This window comes from Peromyscus leucopus, chromosome 8b (assembly GCF_004664715.2).
Source record: "Peromyscus leucopus breed LL Stock chromosome 8b, UCI_PerLeu_2.1, whole genome shotgun sequence".
NCBI lineage: Eukaryota > Metazoa > Chordata > Mammalia > Rodentia > Cricetidae > Peromyscus > Peromyscus leucopus.
Genome location: NC_051086.1, coordinates 6,568,464 through 6,585,681, shown reverse-complemented (window position 1 = coordinate 6,585,681; position 17,218 = coordinate 6,568,464).

Genomic DNA, 17,218 nt, shown 5'->3' with positions numbered 1-17,218 from the left:
GAGCAACTGGAAGAAAGGGGACCTGATGAAAACACCCCTAATCACAGCTCTGCTGGGAGAAAGATGATTTTGCTCGAAGCCCCATGAAAAATCTGAGCTTCCATCAAGGGGAACCGGGTTTTCCTGCTCTTAGCGATGACAAGTGATGATATATACACAGTTCAAGTTGGGGGGCTGGTTGGCTTGTTTCTTAATTCTGTGGACAAGGTCCAGAGTAGAGTGTCTCCTTGGTTCCCTGAGACAGGGCCTCTCACTGAACCTGTGGCTCACTGGTTTCTGGCTAGGCTGGCCAGCCAGCAGTCCACAACAACCCTCCTGTCTCTGAGACCTAGTGCCGGGGTCACAGGCATACATGGTTTCGTAGGTGGGTACTGGAGATCCGATCATACAGCCTCATGCTTGAGCAGCAAGCACCCCTGTCCACTGAGTTCGCATTTGTATTTTGCTTCTGGGTATTAATAGTCGCTGTTGGCATATATTGGCTTCCATCTTTGGAACGACCAGGACTCACTGCGGCACTGAGGACAGGGGTGGTCCATCTGTGGCTGCCAATAACAAGCATCCGAACTCAGTTTCAGCGCCCTGTCCATTCAAAGTGCTAACCCATGACATTCCGAAGATGGCTTGTGGCCCTCTGAAAGAAGCCAAGGGGCTCGGCTGTCCTCAGCCATCTTTTCCAACAGACACCCCATGAGGGGTCACGGACTGGCACAAATGGCTCGGGCACGTCTGCCGCTTGTGCGCTGCTCAGCGCTCTAGCCGCCAGGTGATGGACAAGCTACCCCCAGCCGTGGCTCATGTCTTTCCTCACACACTCAGAGCGTCATCCTGGCTGCCCAGCTGTGCTCCCCAGAGCGCTCTGAGCACTCAAATCCCTCCTGCGGCACATGCTTGCAGACAAGGAGGACAGACGCACGGCTCGCCACAGAGCAGCCTGGCCAGAGCTGCAGCATGGGGATATCATGGCGCACACTCACAAGGTGTCCAGAAGCAGGATGGGAGCTGGGCCGCAGAATTATTCCTCCTGGGAACACCCAAGATATTTGATTCCTTATGGAATCACCATTGGAAGCCTATAGGAATCTGGGGAAAGAGAGAGGAACAGCCCAGAACAAATCAGAAGGAATGTGATCAGGAAATGTGTGTCGCCAACAGTCAGTCTAGGGGTGGCACAGAACACGACTCCTGATGTGTCTCTGAGAGGCCACTTTCTGATTCTGTGGAGAGTATAATATACACATAACACTGGGTTTGGGGTGCTGACGCCATTTTATACCATTTTATCAAACCTGAGTTTCCTCACCACGCACAGAGGAGAGCCACCAAGTCCTCTCCCTCTAGCAAGACAGTTCAGCGTAAAGCAAACAGGAGCTATGCGAAGCTCTGGGCCCTGAGCTACAAACTGCAAATGAAATGGGCAGAGAGCTGGCCAGCCTCAGAGTCCTGCCAGCCCACTGGAGATAGGGGCTCTGTCCAAAGAGGGTCCACGACATCGTGTGCCACCACAGCAAGCTCAAACCCCAAGGTCAAATTTGAAAGGAACATTTAGTGATATGGAGCAAATGTTTACGATGTTATATCCAAATTCTTACATCCTAATTTAAAACTCGGGACAGAAATTGCTTATGTGCCCTCAGTGATGTAAAACAGACTTAAAGAAAGATAACAGAGAGCAGACGGGCACCTTGCTCAGGTAGATATGGCCTGCGCTTTCTACTAGCTGCTGAGATGATAGCCACTTAACGTGCAGTCACCATTACATGAGTCTCTTCTCAGAGGAGACTGCCAGTCATTTCTGCCTCCAACATGACTTCTTGGCTGTAACTGTGTAGGTCAAGGTTGAAATAAAATTTCCAAAAAAGGGTCAAGGACTGGCTCAGGGGGTAAAGGCGCTACACTCCCAAGCCTGACAACTCAAGTTCAGTTCCTGGAACCGACATAAAAACCTGGATGTGGTGGTGCAGAGCTGTAATCCTCTGGCAGCCAGATGGGAGTCAGGAGAATCACCTGAAGCTTGTGGGCCAGCTAGCCTGAGGTGCACAGAGTGGCAGACGCAAGAGAGACTTGCCCCAACATGGTGAAATAAAGAACCAGCTACTAAAGGTCGTCCTCAGACCTCTATAAACATGCCGTGGCAGCATGTCCAACCACACACATCACACACACAATGAATAAATACATACATATGTAAGTTTTTTTGGGGGGGTTTCTTAGTTTTTTTGTTGTTGTTGTTTTAGTTTTGGGGTGTGTGTGTGTGTGTGTGTGTGTGTGTGTGTGTGTGTGTGTGTTTGTGTGTGTGGTTTGTAGACCAGGATGGTCTCAGACTCAGAGATCTGCATGCCTCGGCCTCCTAAGTGAAATACTTTTTAAAGATTTCATAGAAAAAAGAAAAAGCTGAGCCCATTCAATCAACATACTAAAAAGAAAAATACATCAGATGAAAATAAACAACACAAGATTAAGAAAAGCTACATTAAGGTTTGGTTTGGTTGTTTTCAACCAACTTTTCAGGGTTAGAGAAATGAGTTCTTCTAGAGGACCCAGGCTCAACTCCCAGAACTCACATGAGACTCACAACCATCTGTAATTCCAGTCTCAGGGAACCTGACACCCTCTGCTGACCCTTGTGGGCACTGCATGCATGTGATACACAGGCACACATGTAAGCAAAACACCATACACATAAAATAAAATATTTTTAAAGAACAACCTTTTTTTTCCTTTTTGAGACAGGGTTTCTCTGTGTAGTCCTGGCTGTCCTGGAACTCTGTAGATCAGGCTGGCCTGGAACTCACAGAGATCCTCCTGCCTTTGCCTCTTGAGTGCTGGGATTAAAGTCTTGCACCACCACTCCCTGGCTTGAAAAACAACTTTTGAGGTAGTGTGGTGATGCTGAAACCCCAGCACTCAGAAAACAAGGTGGGGGGGGCTGCAGGTTTCGGGACAGCCTGGACAGAATACTGAAACTTTAACAAGAAAAATCAACACCAACAAAATAAAGCCTTTAAATATATACATATACAATGCCTGAGTTGGAAGAAGAAATTAAGTTCTACTCTTGAGATGGTTAAAAACCCAAGTGTGGTGGTACAGACTTTTAATACCAGTACTTGGGATGGAGACAGAGACAGGCCATTCTCTATGAGCTCGAAGCCAGCCTGGTCTACAGAATTCCAGGACAGCCAGGGCTATGCAGAGAGATCCTGTCTCAAAAAACAAAAAGCAAACAAACAAAAAGACTGCTAGAGGGATGTCTTGGTGGTTAAGAGTGCTTGCTATTCTTCCAGGGGACACAAGTTTGGTTCCTGGCACCCATGTCATGCACCTGTCACTCCAGCTCCAGGGGATCCTACACTTCTGGCCTCCAGGGTCACCTACACTCACATGCACTTACCTGCACACATACACACACAAAAAATAAATAAACAAGGTAAAAAATTTTAAGATTGATATTCCAAAGAGGAATGTGCAGGAAATCTCAGAGGGGCAGTGGAGCAAGCAGGAACAACATAAAGCTATGGTTTCCTCTGGTCAATCCAAGGGGCTCCATCCAGACACTCTTCCTGACTCTGACTCCCTTCACCTCAGCGGGAGACTGCTTACTCACTACAGCTCCTCAGCAACAGCCCCCAGAAGCCTGAGGTGAAAGGCACAATTATTTCTCATCACTAAGTTTTTCCCAAACTGTTTAACAGAAAATGAGCCAAACAATAGCAACCGCATAAGAACAGAATACCCCATGAACGTGTGCAAGGGGCCAATGTTATTCTAGAAATGAACAGTTATCCCAGTCCACATGGCCCTCATAACCAAGAGACAGAGATCACAGAAAGTGAGAAAAACAGGCAGAGGCTGAATAGGAGACTCAAGGTCACCTGGTAAAAAGTCAAGAGAAGCCTGAGGTCCTCGATCCAAACCCCACCGCCTCTGCCTCAGAAAGACTGAGATTCCCACAGAGGCCGTGGGAGGGGCATAGCAACAGGAGCGGATGGCCAGGTGATTGACAGTCCTCACCAGATGGACGGGCATCGCAGAGACACGCGCTCACAAGAAAAACAGGCGATAGAAGCAAAAGAAATGCGGAGCATGACAGGGCATGGTGGTGACGCACGCCTTTAATCCCAGCACTCGGGAGGCAGAGGCAGGCGGATCTCCAAATTTGAGGCCAGCCTGGTCTACATACAGAACGAGTTCCAGGACAGCCAGGCGACACAGAGAAACCCTGTCTCAAAATAAACAAAAGACAAAACAACAACGAAAAAAATGCAAGGCAGGTTTCTTGCAATGCAAGGGGCACTGTGGAATGAGCCGCTTGGCTCAGCACCCTTTGGCCACTGCCTGGTGCTGGCAAAGCCGCAGCTCAGGCCAGCAGGTGACTCTGGGCTCCACTGCAGACGGAGTGAACAGAACCGAGGCCCCGCCTCATCCAGACAGGCAACTGAGCCGTAATCTAATCACCTCTGGGAGTCCCAGGCAGCAATCTTTCCCTGGCCCTGTCAATACCATCACATCGCAGCACCGGCTCGGCTCACACACGCAGCCCGGGCAGGATGCTGGGACCCGTCGTGGCCACACATCCACAGATCAGCGGGGTCAGCCCTGGCTCCGCGCAGTTCACAGAGGCCAAAATAACCATGAGATCAGAAGGGGCCCCGGCTGCACAGGGAGGCCAGGATTGGGAGGTTTGCTGGGAGGCAAACCCAGGCTTCTTCCTGATGCTCCCTGAGAGTCTTCGAGGAAAGTTGTAGGCGCAGAAGCTAAAGGAAAAGAAGTAACTAGAATATGCCTGGAACAAGAAGAGGCCATGGAGGAGTGCTGCTTACTGGCCTGCTCAGTTACCTTTCTTACAGAACCATCTGCCTAGGGATGGCACTGCCCGCAGCAGGCTGGGCCTCCTGCATCAATCATTAATCAAGGAAATGAATCACAGACACACCTACAGCATGATCTGATGGGAGTCCATTCCTCAATCAATATTCTCCCTCCCCAGATGGCTCTAGCTTGTCAATTTGAAAAAAAAAAGAAAAAGAAAAAGAAAAAGAAAAACTGACCAGTACAGTATGCCATGTATGTGTGGTACCAAAGAAGGCATTGGAGCCCCTGAAGCTGGAGTTACAGGCAGTTGTGAGCCACGTGATGGGGTTGCTAGGAATCGAACTTCAACCCTCTGGACGTTCAGCCAGTGTTTTTAACCACTGAGCCACATCTCCAGCTCCTTAAATTTTTTTTAATGCTAAACTATTTTAGGTCAGAAGTTACTTGGATAAAGAAAGAAGGATGGAAATACAGAAGCTAGGGCAAGAAAGGTAAAATCTAACATCCATAAGTAAGCACCAGTGTAAGAGAAAGGAAATACATAGAAGACTATCTGAAGAAAAAGCTGGTGATCTGAAAAGATGGTTCACCCCTTGGGCTAGACTCAAAACCAAAAAAAGAAAAAAAAAATCACAATAGCTCATGGGAGTTTTCCAACGGAGACATCATCTTGCCACAGATTTGAGAAGCCTTACGCATCCCAAGCAGCAGAAAGAGAAGAAGGCCTCTCCTGGGCACATGTTTTTAACAGCCCACCGAAAGCCAAAGATGACAAAAGAGACCTTCAAATCAGCTTGGAGGGAATAAAATAACTTTTAAAAAGACTGGGAGTAGAGCCGGGCATGGTAGTGCATGCCTTTGACCCCAGCACTCAGGAGGCAGAGGCAGGAGGATCTCAGTGAGTTCCAGGCCAGCCTGGTCTACAGAGTGAGTTCCAGGACAGCCAGGGCTACAGAAAGAAACTCAGTTTAAACAAACAAACAAATAAATGACTAGGGTTAGACCAGGACCGACTGTCCACCGACTGTCCCTCAGCAGCAATGACAGCAGAGGGCCGTCAGCAGTCTGTGCACTCGGCTTTCTACTGCTCTGTCCCCTCCCGTGGATCCATTGCTCGGTCCTGCATCTGGTCTCACTGTGAAGCTGTTCATGCCCCTGTCGTTTCCCATGCTGCTTCCTCTCCCAGAATTCTTTCCTCCTCCTCCTCCAGCAGGTGAAGACCTACTTCTGTTTCAAGGCTCACCTCAATTATCAACTCCTCCACGGTTGAGGGCAAGCCTGTGTTTAAAACACAGATCGGGCCAGAGGCCTGGCTAGGGGAATAATAGGACCCACATAACGTGGAAGGAGAGAACTGACTCCCCAAAGCTGTCTGCTGACTTCCAAACTCGTGCCGTCGTACATGTTCATGCACACACACAACAACAACACAACAGTTTTATAACTTTAAAGACTAAAAACAGGGCTGGAGAGATGGCTCTCTGGTTAAGAGCACTGGCTGTTCTCCAAGAAGACCCAGGTTCAATTCCCAGCACCCACATGGTGGCTCACAACTGTGGTGGTGTTGTGTTCCCCAAAATATTGTGCACTCTAATAAACTTATCTAGGGTTAGAGAACAGAACAGCCACAATATTAAACATAGAGGTCAGGCAGTGGTAGCACATGCCTTTAATCCTATCCATCCAGATCTCTGTGAGTTTAAAGCCACACTGGAAGCAAGCAGGCATCATGACTCAGGCCTTTAATCCCAGGAAGTGAGCCTTTAATCCCAGGAAGTGATGGCAGAAAGCAGAAAGGAATATAAGGCGTGAAAACCAGGAACTGGCTGGTTAAACTTTCAGGCTTTTGAGCAGCACAGTTCAGCTGTGATTCATTCTGGATGAGGAGGACACAGAGGCTTCCAGTCTGAGGAAACAGGATCAGCTGAGAAACTGGCGAGGTGAGATAGATGTGGCTTGTTCTGCTTCTCTAATCTTCCAGCATTCATCCCAATAACTGGCCTCAGGTTTGATTTTTATTAATAAAACCATTTAAGATTCATGCTACACACACAAGAGTCTGTAACTCTTGTTCCAGGGGAGATAACACCCTCACACAGACATACATGCAAGCAAAACACCAAGGCACATAAGAATAAATTTTAAAAATATTAAAAAGAATAAAAATAAATGAAATAAAAATTGAAACTGGTAAAACTTAGAACAGATATAAAGGATCTGGTATTTATCACTGCTGAATAAAACTGAATCCTGCCCCCTCACTTTTCTCCTTCCTCTCTGAGATTCTTGACTTCCTCTCAAGTAACCATCATTGATGTCTTCATCCAGTTGCAACTCATTGTCTTGAAAAGCTCGAATTCTACCAACCCATTGCTGCATTACATGGACTGAATTTTCTGGCAAAAGGTCCTATCTCACCCCATCCTACTTTCTTAGCTGGATCTCCCTTTGTGGGTTCTCTCACATATCCTAGTCTGGAATACAACATCCAGGAACCAACAGCCACCCATGGGGGCACACACTGTGCTGGAAGCCTGGACTCTATGCTGGCCACTCCGGACCTGCTGGCTGCCAGCCGCTCTTCATTTAACTGTACGATCCTATAACAGCAGCTATCGTTTAGGACCACCCACTGTGGACTGGGCATCACACTAAGCATAGCAACAGCCGACATTAGACGTGGGATCTGCACCCAGGACACTCCCAGCCTGCTGAGCAACATACCCTTTCAACAAGGGCAAAAATAGAGCATGGGGGAGTTAGGAAGGGAAAAAATAACTTGAGCCAAGATAGGACCATTCCTGGGCCGCCTCATCCCCCTCTACACCCTCCCTGCTTATGTTCCTTGGCTCTCATCTCCTCCCCATGCTCTTCCTGCCTAATTTCATGCATCCCTCTGGCTTTAAACACTGTCTGGACACAGGTTTCCAACTGCCTGTGTCCATCGCAGACCCATCCGCTAAAGTAAAGACTCAGGAGACAACTGCCCAGATGTGGCTGTCTGATTTGAGCATGACTCAGTGACAGAGCACTTGTCTAACATATAGGGAGTCCTGGGCTTGGTCCCCAACAAAAGAGAAACTTGGATGTATAAACAATCAAACATTTAACTCACCTGTGAGACAGCTCTTGCCTAGTGCCCACCCCCTTTCACACACAAGTCTTCCCACTCCAGACAATCAGCCAGAAAGCCTGAGCCATATCCGTAGACACTGGGGTCTTTCCTTCACTTCTCTTTCCTCTGTTCCCCACCCCCCAAACCATCCATTAGCACGGCGGTAGCTCTAGAACTATCTTCTAGACGCCTGTTTATTTTCTTCCACTGGAACATCTCCTTAAATTCGGGAACCTTGTTTTCCTTTCAGTTTTTTGTTTGTTTTGTTTTTACTGCCGAATCCTCAGACTGTGAAAGCGGACTTTGTCAATTGCTAGTCCCCAGATAAATATTTGTTAAGTGGGTGAGAATGTCAGAGGGAAGGTGGCACAGTGGAGGTGACAGCGAGCTGGGTCCCAAAATAGAAATGGGTGTCTCCCTGCTGCTGCGGAAGAGGGCAGAGGACACGGGAAGAAGAAACGGCACAAAGACAGAGTGCGCCTTTAAAAAGCGGAACATCTGGGCTGCTGGGACCTCAAGTTCAACCATGTTGACATCGTGTCCTAACTCGGGCTCCACACTGATCCATCTCAGGATGTATCTACGTCTTTTTCTATCGCTGCAACAGAACTCTTGAGATTGGGCGGTTTTTAAAGAATTAAGTTTTATTCATCTCATGGTTCTGATGGTGGGGTACCCAAAGTCTAGAAGCCACACCTGGGAGGTCCTTCTTGCTGGCTGGGACGCTACAGAAGTAGTGTATGGTAAGAGGTGACTAGGTAAACAGTAGAGCCAAATTGGCTTCCATAAGAGACCTGCTCTCGAGATAACCCATTAGCCCAGTAATCCATTAATCCATAAGTGGATTAATCCACTCATGGGGGCAGTGCCCTTAGGACCTAATCACCTCTTTAAGATTTCACCTCTTAATACCTCAGAGTATTAAGTGGATATTAAATGTCAGCCTGAGTTTTGGTGGAGACATCCAGACTCATCCCTGATCTGAACACAATAGGGCTGACACTAGAACCTTCTTCATTGAGACCTTGACAGTGATAGGAATATGTAATAAATGGTATAGTGTGTTATTAACCTTGATATACAGTATTCATAATCCATATAGTCAGAAGGTGGGCTGCATGATGTAATGGGTCAGATTAATTAAACCAGGAATTTTCAAAACATCTAGCAGTAATGGCCAGCTAATCATGCCATTTTCTGTTAATTATTCCACCAAGAAAAATGTTAAGCAAACAGGAAGCTCTCACTTGCAAACCAGCCTCTGCCCTTACATGAGAAAAGCAGCAGTTAAGCATGAGAGTTAGCGTATCGGCTAGCTATGGCTGCGCCACAAATGTCCCAAGATGCTGAGGAAAAAAAAAAAAGGAAGGACATGTATTATCTCACAAAACTTGTGTGGGTCAGAAAGCCAGCTTGGCTGTGTCCTCTGGCTTTACATCATGATATCGGCATGTGGCAGTCATCTGAAGGCTTACTTAACCAAAGCTGGAAGAGTCACTCCCAATATGGTTCACATGATTGGTAAAGTCAGGTTAGCTTATGGCAGAAGGTCCTTTCCACAGCACAGCTTAGGTGTCCTCAAAAGTGACAGCCAGTTTCTCCCAGTGGGCCACCCGAAGAGGGCAGAGAGGAAGCCACAATGTCTTCTTACCTGGGATCTGAGGCTATTGTCTATAGACGTTTTTACAATGCCAATTGGTTGCCAGCTCGGCCCTACGCATTGTGGGATAGCATTGTGAGCACAATTCTCCTCCAGTGACTCTGATCCTTCCTGAAAACCAGGAACCGAAGCCAATCGGGCACCATCTTGGAACTGGCTACCACTGTTGGCCAAAGTTGAACCAAAATAACCATGGATAAAGCCAAGTAGCTGTGTGGAAGAAAAGTAAAAAATTGTAGAAGAAGATGACTGAGAAAGGAATAGGGAAGCGTCCCTGACAGCTGTCACTCATCAAAGGTTTCCTTCGTAGTGAGTGTCCTGGTTAGTTTATGTCAACTTCATACAACCTAAAGTCATTTGGGAAGATGTAATTTCAATTAAGAAAATGCCAGGCCTGCAGACAAGTCCGTAGTAGTGCATTTTCTTAATCACTAACTGATGTGGGAAGGTCCAACCCACTGTGGGTGGGGCCACCCCTGGGCTGGTGGTCCTGGGTCCTATAAGAAAGCAGACTGAGCAAGCCACGGGGAGCAAGCCAATAAGCCACACTCCTCCATGGCCTCTGCATCAGCTCCTTCCTCCAGGTTCCTGCCTCATTTGTGCTCCTGTCCTGGCTTCCTTCAAAGGCTATGATACAATAAGTTATAATAAATCTTTTCTTCCCCAAGTTGCTTTTGGCCATATCACAGCGATAGAAACTCTAACAGAGACAGTAGGCAACAGCCAAAACTTCCTCGTGGGCCATTTCTGGGATGGACACACTGCGGTCAGGAAGATCAAGTCTTCCTGAGTGATACATTTTTTCAGATAAGAGCGGCTGTGGAGAGTGGTATGATGTATCCAAAGCCACACCCACCCAAGCATTCTCTCTACGGCTCCCTATTCACTTTTCTCTGAGTCATTGTGAGAGAAGCTGTGTGGTCTGTGAAGCCTAAAATATCACCATCCTCTCCTTTCCAGAAAATAGAGAAATGCCCATCCATTCTCCATGTCATTAAAACCTTATGCAAGAAAAATCCCTTCAGGGCTGTAGAGATGGCTCAGTAGTTAAGAGCACTTGTTGCTCTTACAGAGGACACAGGTTCAGTTCCCAGCACCCACCTACATGGGGGCTCACAACCATTTGTAACTCCAGTTCCAGAGGACTGGATGGCTTCTTCTGGCCTTGGTGGGCACCTGGCACACACATGATGCACAGATATACATGCAGGCAAAACACTCACACACATAAAATAAATAAATGTAAACAGAATTTCTCTTTTAAAAGATATTACTTTCTTCATCTTATAAATGAAAAGTGAGGACCAGACAGGTTCTGATTGGCCAAGAATCACAGGAGTTGCCTGTAGCAGGACCGAAGGAAGTCCGGGCAGCCTGACTGGAGGGTCTGAGTTGTAACAGGCAAGGGATGGGGAAGCTAGATTTACTAAAGGCTTGACCTTTGTTGTTTGGGGATTTTTTTTCTGGTGGAGAAATGGATTTTTAAATAGTTTTCCTATGAATGACTTCACAACAAAGTTAAATGACAGCCATGAATGAAAAAGTCACAAACACCCAACAAAAGCCACCGAAGGCTAAATCTCCTCTGTTGGAAATTCTTGAGACCAGAAGTTTTTCAAATTTGGGGGAAGGGCACGGGGGGGGGGATAAGTCTGTTGTTTCTTTGTTTTGTTGTTGTTGGTGGTGGTGGTGGTGGTGGTGGTGGTGGTGGTGGTGTGTGTGTGTGTGTAATATTCACATGGGTTTCACTTGGTGTGCACTCCTAATCCAGAAATCTGAGCATGATACTCAAACAGTTGTGGATTCTGGCACATTTCAAAATTCAGCTTTTTAAAACCAATCTTTGATATTCTTAACACGTGATGCCAAGGAAAGAAGTCAGAGAAAGCGACTAAGGCTCTCAGTTATCCCCACAGGGACCACTCAAAAGCCAGGACTTATCACGTTTGGAGTTGGATGGATGCAGGTTCCTCTGGGTGGTTTCCAGGACCATTTGTTCAGCTTCATTCAGCTAGAGTACTCAACCCTGCCCAACACCCCAGTGTGCTCGGAATGCTGGAAGACATTGTTGATGGGTACTGCTGGCTTCTACTGGGGAGAGGCCGTGGATGATGCATAACTGATAGCCCCCCACAACAAAAAATCACCTGGTCCCAAATGTCCATAGTACCTCAGGTGACAAACCTGAACTTGCTGACCTGAACTTTTGGAAAATTCCGGGTGTTGCCACTCATGCATCTGATGGTCAGTGCTGGTAATGGCTGGGGCCATGTGTCCCCTCCACCTGGTCTCTAGTCCTCCACTAAGTTAAAATGACTATGGCAAAGTCTCAGGCAAAAGAGACAAGGGGTTGAAGTCCAAGACCTCCAGAGAGCAGAGCAACGGGGCTCCCTCGGGGTCGCTCTCATCACGTTCTGTTGACTGAAGCAAGTCACAAGATCACACACCTGTGTTCCCAGCCCTTGAGAGACAGAGGCAGGAGATGTTCAAGATCAAGGTCATCCTGGGCTACATAGTAAGTTCCAGGCCAGCCTGGGGTATACAGCAAGACCCTCGTTCAAATTAAAAATGTTCACCATGGCTCAGCAAATTCTGAGGTCCCACCCAAGCAACTGACAAAGAAACATGGCAGAGGACAGGCATCATTCTGTGTGTGTGTTAACATCCCCCAGGCGGTTCTGATGTGCACTGAGAACCACTGGTCTCATGTGGGAGACTGGATCAAACAAGCCTGGGTCATTGGCTTAAGTGCTGGTGGAGGCCAAAACATCCCTCCCTCCCACTCCCTTCCTCTCCCTGGATCCCTGGCTATTCACCTGAGGTCAAAACTGTCTCAGCCACAGACTTCAACAGGGGTAGTTCTCACAGGCAACAGAAGTGGGTCAAGGGTCAGCAAGTAGAATTGTAAGGCAAGCACTTTACCAACTGAGTGTCACCCCAGCTGTGTGTGTGTGTGTGTGTGTGCAGTCATCGAAGGAGGATTGGTTCCAGACATCCTTCCTCTTTATAAACCCAGGAATGTTCAGGCCCCTTCTATAAAACAGTGGGGTATTTACATAGCACCCATGCACATCCTCTCATACAATCTAACTCTTCTCTAGAGGGTCTGCAATGCTTAGTGTAGGTCAAGTGCTATGTAAATACCTGTTGTACTGTATTGTTTAGACAATCGTGATTTTTTAAAAACCCTGTACAAGCCGGGCAGTGGTAGCGCACGTCTTTAACCCCAGCACTTGGGAGGCAGAGGCAGGCCTGGTCTACAGAGTGAGTTCCAGGACAGGCACCAAAGCTACACAGAGAAACCCTGTCTCAAAAAAAAAAAAAAGAAAAAAGAAAAAAAAAACCTGTACAAGTTTAGTTACTGACAGGAGTTTTTCCAAATATTTTCGACCTGAGACTGGTTGACTGTGGATATGGAGTCCTGGCATGCCGGGAGCCGGCTGTACCAGCAGAACCCGATTGGGGCATTTTTGTCCTCATCCCAGAACTTAAATTTATGCGACAATCCAGAAGTATGATCAGTCTGAACCACTGTGGACGACTACCCTGTCTTCTAGATGACCTTGCACTTCAGCCCTCAGAGTATCAAAGAGGCAGATAGGCACTTATTTCCCCAGCTGCCTTGGAGTCCCGTGCCTCGATGGTTTCCCTGTGTGTTCAGGTTTTATTGTTGATGTTGTTAGCGTCGTCGTCGTCGTCGTCGTCGTCGTCGTCATCGTCGTCTTCGTTGTCGTCATTTATACAAATTACTGAAACAGCTTCCACCGGACACTGCACAGTGGAGCCACCCTCTCCTGGCCGGTGCTCCATGAGGGAGCATGAAAGCCACAGGCTGTCTTTGAGTATCATGGATGCACCAGACTAGAGAAGGACAGCCGGCCCTCAGACTCCAAGGCATTAGGGGTGCCAGCCCCTCCGTGTGTGCATTCTGTGCAAGCAAGATGAACTTGACTTCTGCCAAACCACACAGACCAACCAACATGACTCAGCAACTTAAAATATTCGCCTTCTCCAGAGCAGGTAGATCGGCCACAGGGTCGTGACACGTGCAGATGATTCCTCAGGCAGGGGGAGTGTGTGTGAGCAGCAGCCATGTCAGGATGCCCTGGCAGAGGCACACTGGGCAGAGTTGAAACACAGGACGGCAGGAGTTCAGAGGGGTCCTGAGCCTCTCCTACACTTGGCATTTCTGGTCTAATGTATTGAGATGCTGCATAAAAATCATTATTTGCAGTATAGACTCTATTGTCTTAAGAATTGAATCTGAGGGAACTGAATGATGACTGACATTTCTCCAGACTTTCAGCCCCTTAGGTTCTGTCTATTAAATGTGGGGGAGTCCCAGGCACTAGCAATGCCTGATGCAGTCATCACCCTCACATTTACCCCAGCATCTAAGCACAAATGGCTTCTGCATAAACAGCCCTGTGCCTCCTGTTGAAAACTTTCTGTCTGTCTCCTTTGTCTTGGGCGGGGCTGGAGGACTTACTGACCTTTTATTCCTTGTCGCCAGGAGAAAATGGTGATGACATCTTTTTGGCCGGATGGAACTGATGGAAGATTTATGGGGCAGCTGAGAACTGTCAGAGCCAGGCCAGGCAGATTCCCTAAGACAATGACCATGGCCTTTTCATTGGGGAGCATGGTGCTCTCTGGAGTCGCCTAACACAAGAGAATCCTATCTACCCAGCCATCAGTGAGGTTATCCCGGTACCACACAGCTGCTGCCACCCAATCTGAAGGCTCCTGCTTCTGCTCTTGAGGGATCGCATGTGACCACACAGGAGTCCTAGCTGTCACCCACCATCACCCCCCTGGCCCCAGGCTGGCACCCAGAGCCCTCCAGGAGTGGGAAACTTCATCCTCTACCTTCTCAGTCACAGGGATTTCAGAAATTAGTCACAGGAAGCGGGGAGGCCGAGAATGGAGGCTTCCTAGAGGAGCCCGTAACAGGATCTGGGGTCTTTTACCCTAGGTCACAGCAGCTCAGACTGTCCCTGAGATAACAATGAGTGGTCAAGAATGGAATCAGCCTCTCCAAGGCCTCTGCCAGCAGCAGACGGTGGACACAAAGGGTGGGTCTGGAGCCCAGAACCTGGCATGTGTGTATCTAAAACAAAGTCTTGGCCTGACTTTCAGCCCTCACCTAATGAAAGCACACTGAGAAGCTCTATGGCTCTGGTGCATCTCAATCTATACAGGACACTCCTAGCTGTCCCCAAATTGTCACTGGCAGCCTGCCTTTCACTTACAAATATCTCATGAGGACAATGAATGATAGCCATTCTAAAGGGATGGGATTCTAAAGGGATGGGAATGTTACTGGATGGTGGAGGTAGAAGGCAGAGTTCAATTCCCTGTACAGCTAAATACATACATACATACATACATACATACATAAATAGGGACTAGAGAGACGACTCATGGGTTGAGAGTACATACTACCCTTGCAGAGGACACCAGTTCCCAGCACCCAAGTTGGGTAGCTCACAACTGCCCATAATTAGCAGTGCCAAAATCTGATGCCATCTTCTGGCCTCCACAGGTACCTGCACATACACAGCTTACACACGCCCACGCACACACACACACTCATGCACATAAATAAACTACAAAGTAAATATTTAAAAATAAAGCCCAGTGGTAGTGATGTATGCCTCTAACCCCAGCACTCAGGAGGCAGAGACAGGCAGATCTCTGCGAGTTTGAGGCCAGTCTGGTCTACAGAGCAAGTTTCAGGGCAGCTAAGGCTACACAGAGAAACCCTGTCTCGAAGAGAGAGAGAGAGAGAGAGAGAGAGAGAGAGAGAGAGAGAGAGAGAGAGAGAGAAACAATTGATCCAATCTTTTCAGAAAGAATCTGAGATCCCAGCAGCCCAGTAGGCCAAGAATCTGTTTTAAGCCAAAGAATGATGATGCCCATTAGATTACAATAGAAACAAGCCAATATCCACCAACAGAAAATAGTTAAACAAGTTATGGTTTATGGATACAGAATACTACACTAATCATAATTTTTTTTTTTCGAGACAGGGTTTCTCTGTGTAGCTTTGCGCCTTTCCTGGAACTCACTTGGTAGCCCAGGCTGGCCTCGAACTCACAGAGATCCGCCTGCCTCTGCCTCCCGAGTGCTGGGGTTAAAGGCGTGGTGCACCACCACCGCCCGGCTCATAATTTTTTTTTAATTTAAATTTAAAAAAAAACTTGGGGGCTGGAGAGATAACTCATAGGTTAAGAGCACTGGCTATTTGCTCTTGCAGAGGTCATGAGTTCAGTTCTCACCAACCACATGGTGGCTCACAACCATCTATTATAGGATCTGATGCCTTCTTCTGGCATGCAAGCATATATGTGTAGGCAGAACACTCGTGCCTAAATATATATATACACACAGATTTTTAAAAAAAATTGAGGTGTGCTCGAACCACCTTTCCTGGATAAATGTAGCAACCACCCCACCCGACCCCCATCAAAGAAGTCCCTCTCTACAGCAAATGGGAACCATCACCAAAAACCACAACTGGACACAGTGCAGAGGTCAACAGATGGCGGGGCACCCAGCACCAATAAATTCATCTACATCACAACTCCTGCATCTACAGCTCAGAGAGCATCTTGGAAGAGAGGACAGGAAAACTGTAAGAGTCAGAATCCCAGGAAGTCTGCTGTGAAACAGTCTTTCCTAGAAATGGCGGCATCAATAAGACCTGAACAATGGCAATGTCAGTGAGCATGTTAGTGTGGAAGGGGAAATTCCACAGGGTCCCATCCTCAGGCAAAGAGCTATAGGCAACTAAGGACTGCTGGGAGGAGAATTAGCCACTTCTAGGGATGAGCTCCCTTACTGGTTGTTCAGGGTAGAGTGGTCAGTCTTAATACACACAAACAACAGAAACAGACTCAGCAGGTTGCATTTCTATATATTTGTGTGTACACATATGTGCGTACACACAGCATATGTATGTAACAGTAATCAGGAAAAGAGGAGACATGGTGTCTGGGAGGGTGTCTGGGAGCAGATGGAGGGAGGAAAGGAGGAGGAGAAAGGGATGTAATTCTACTTCAATTAAAAAAATTAAAACAATCCGGACAGTAGTAATGCATGCCTTTTAATACCAGCACTTGGGAGGCAGAGAGAGACAAGTGGATCTTTGAATTCAAGGCTAGCCTGGTCTACAGAGCAAGTTCCAGGACAGTCAGGGATACATAGACAAACCCTGTCTCAAAAAAACAAAAAACAAACAAAAAAACCCACAAAACACAAATTAAAAACAAATTTAAAACCATAGAAAATAGGAAAGAAACACTGAAAATAGAGCTGGAGAAATGGCTCAGTGGTTAAGAGCACTGGCTGCTCTTGCAGGAGACCTGGATTCAGTTCCCAGCACCCACATGGCAGCTCACAACCATCTGTAACTCCAGTTCTAGAGGATCCTATACCCCCACACAGATGTACATGCAGGCAAGACATCAATGCACATAAAATAAATAAATCATTTTTAAAAGAATATATTCATAGCTGGGCATGGTGGCAAGGTCATTAATGGGGGCAGAGGCAGGTAGATCTCTGTGAGTAAGTTTGAGACCAGTCTGGTCCACTTAATGAGTTCTAGGCCAGTCAGGTCTACA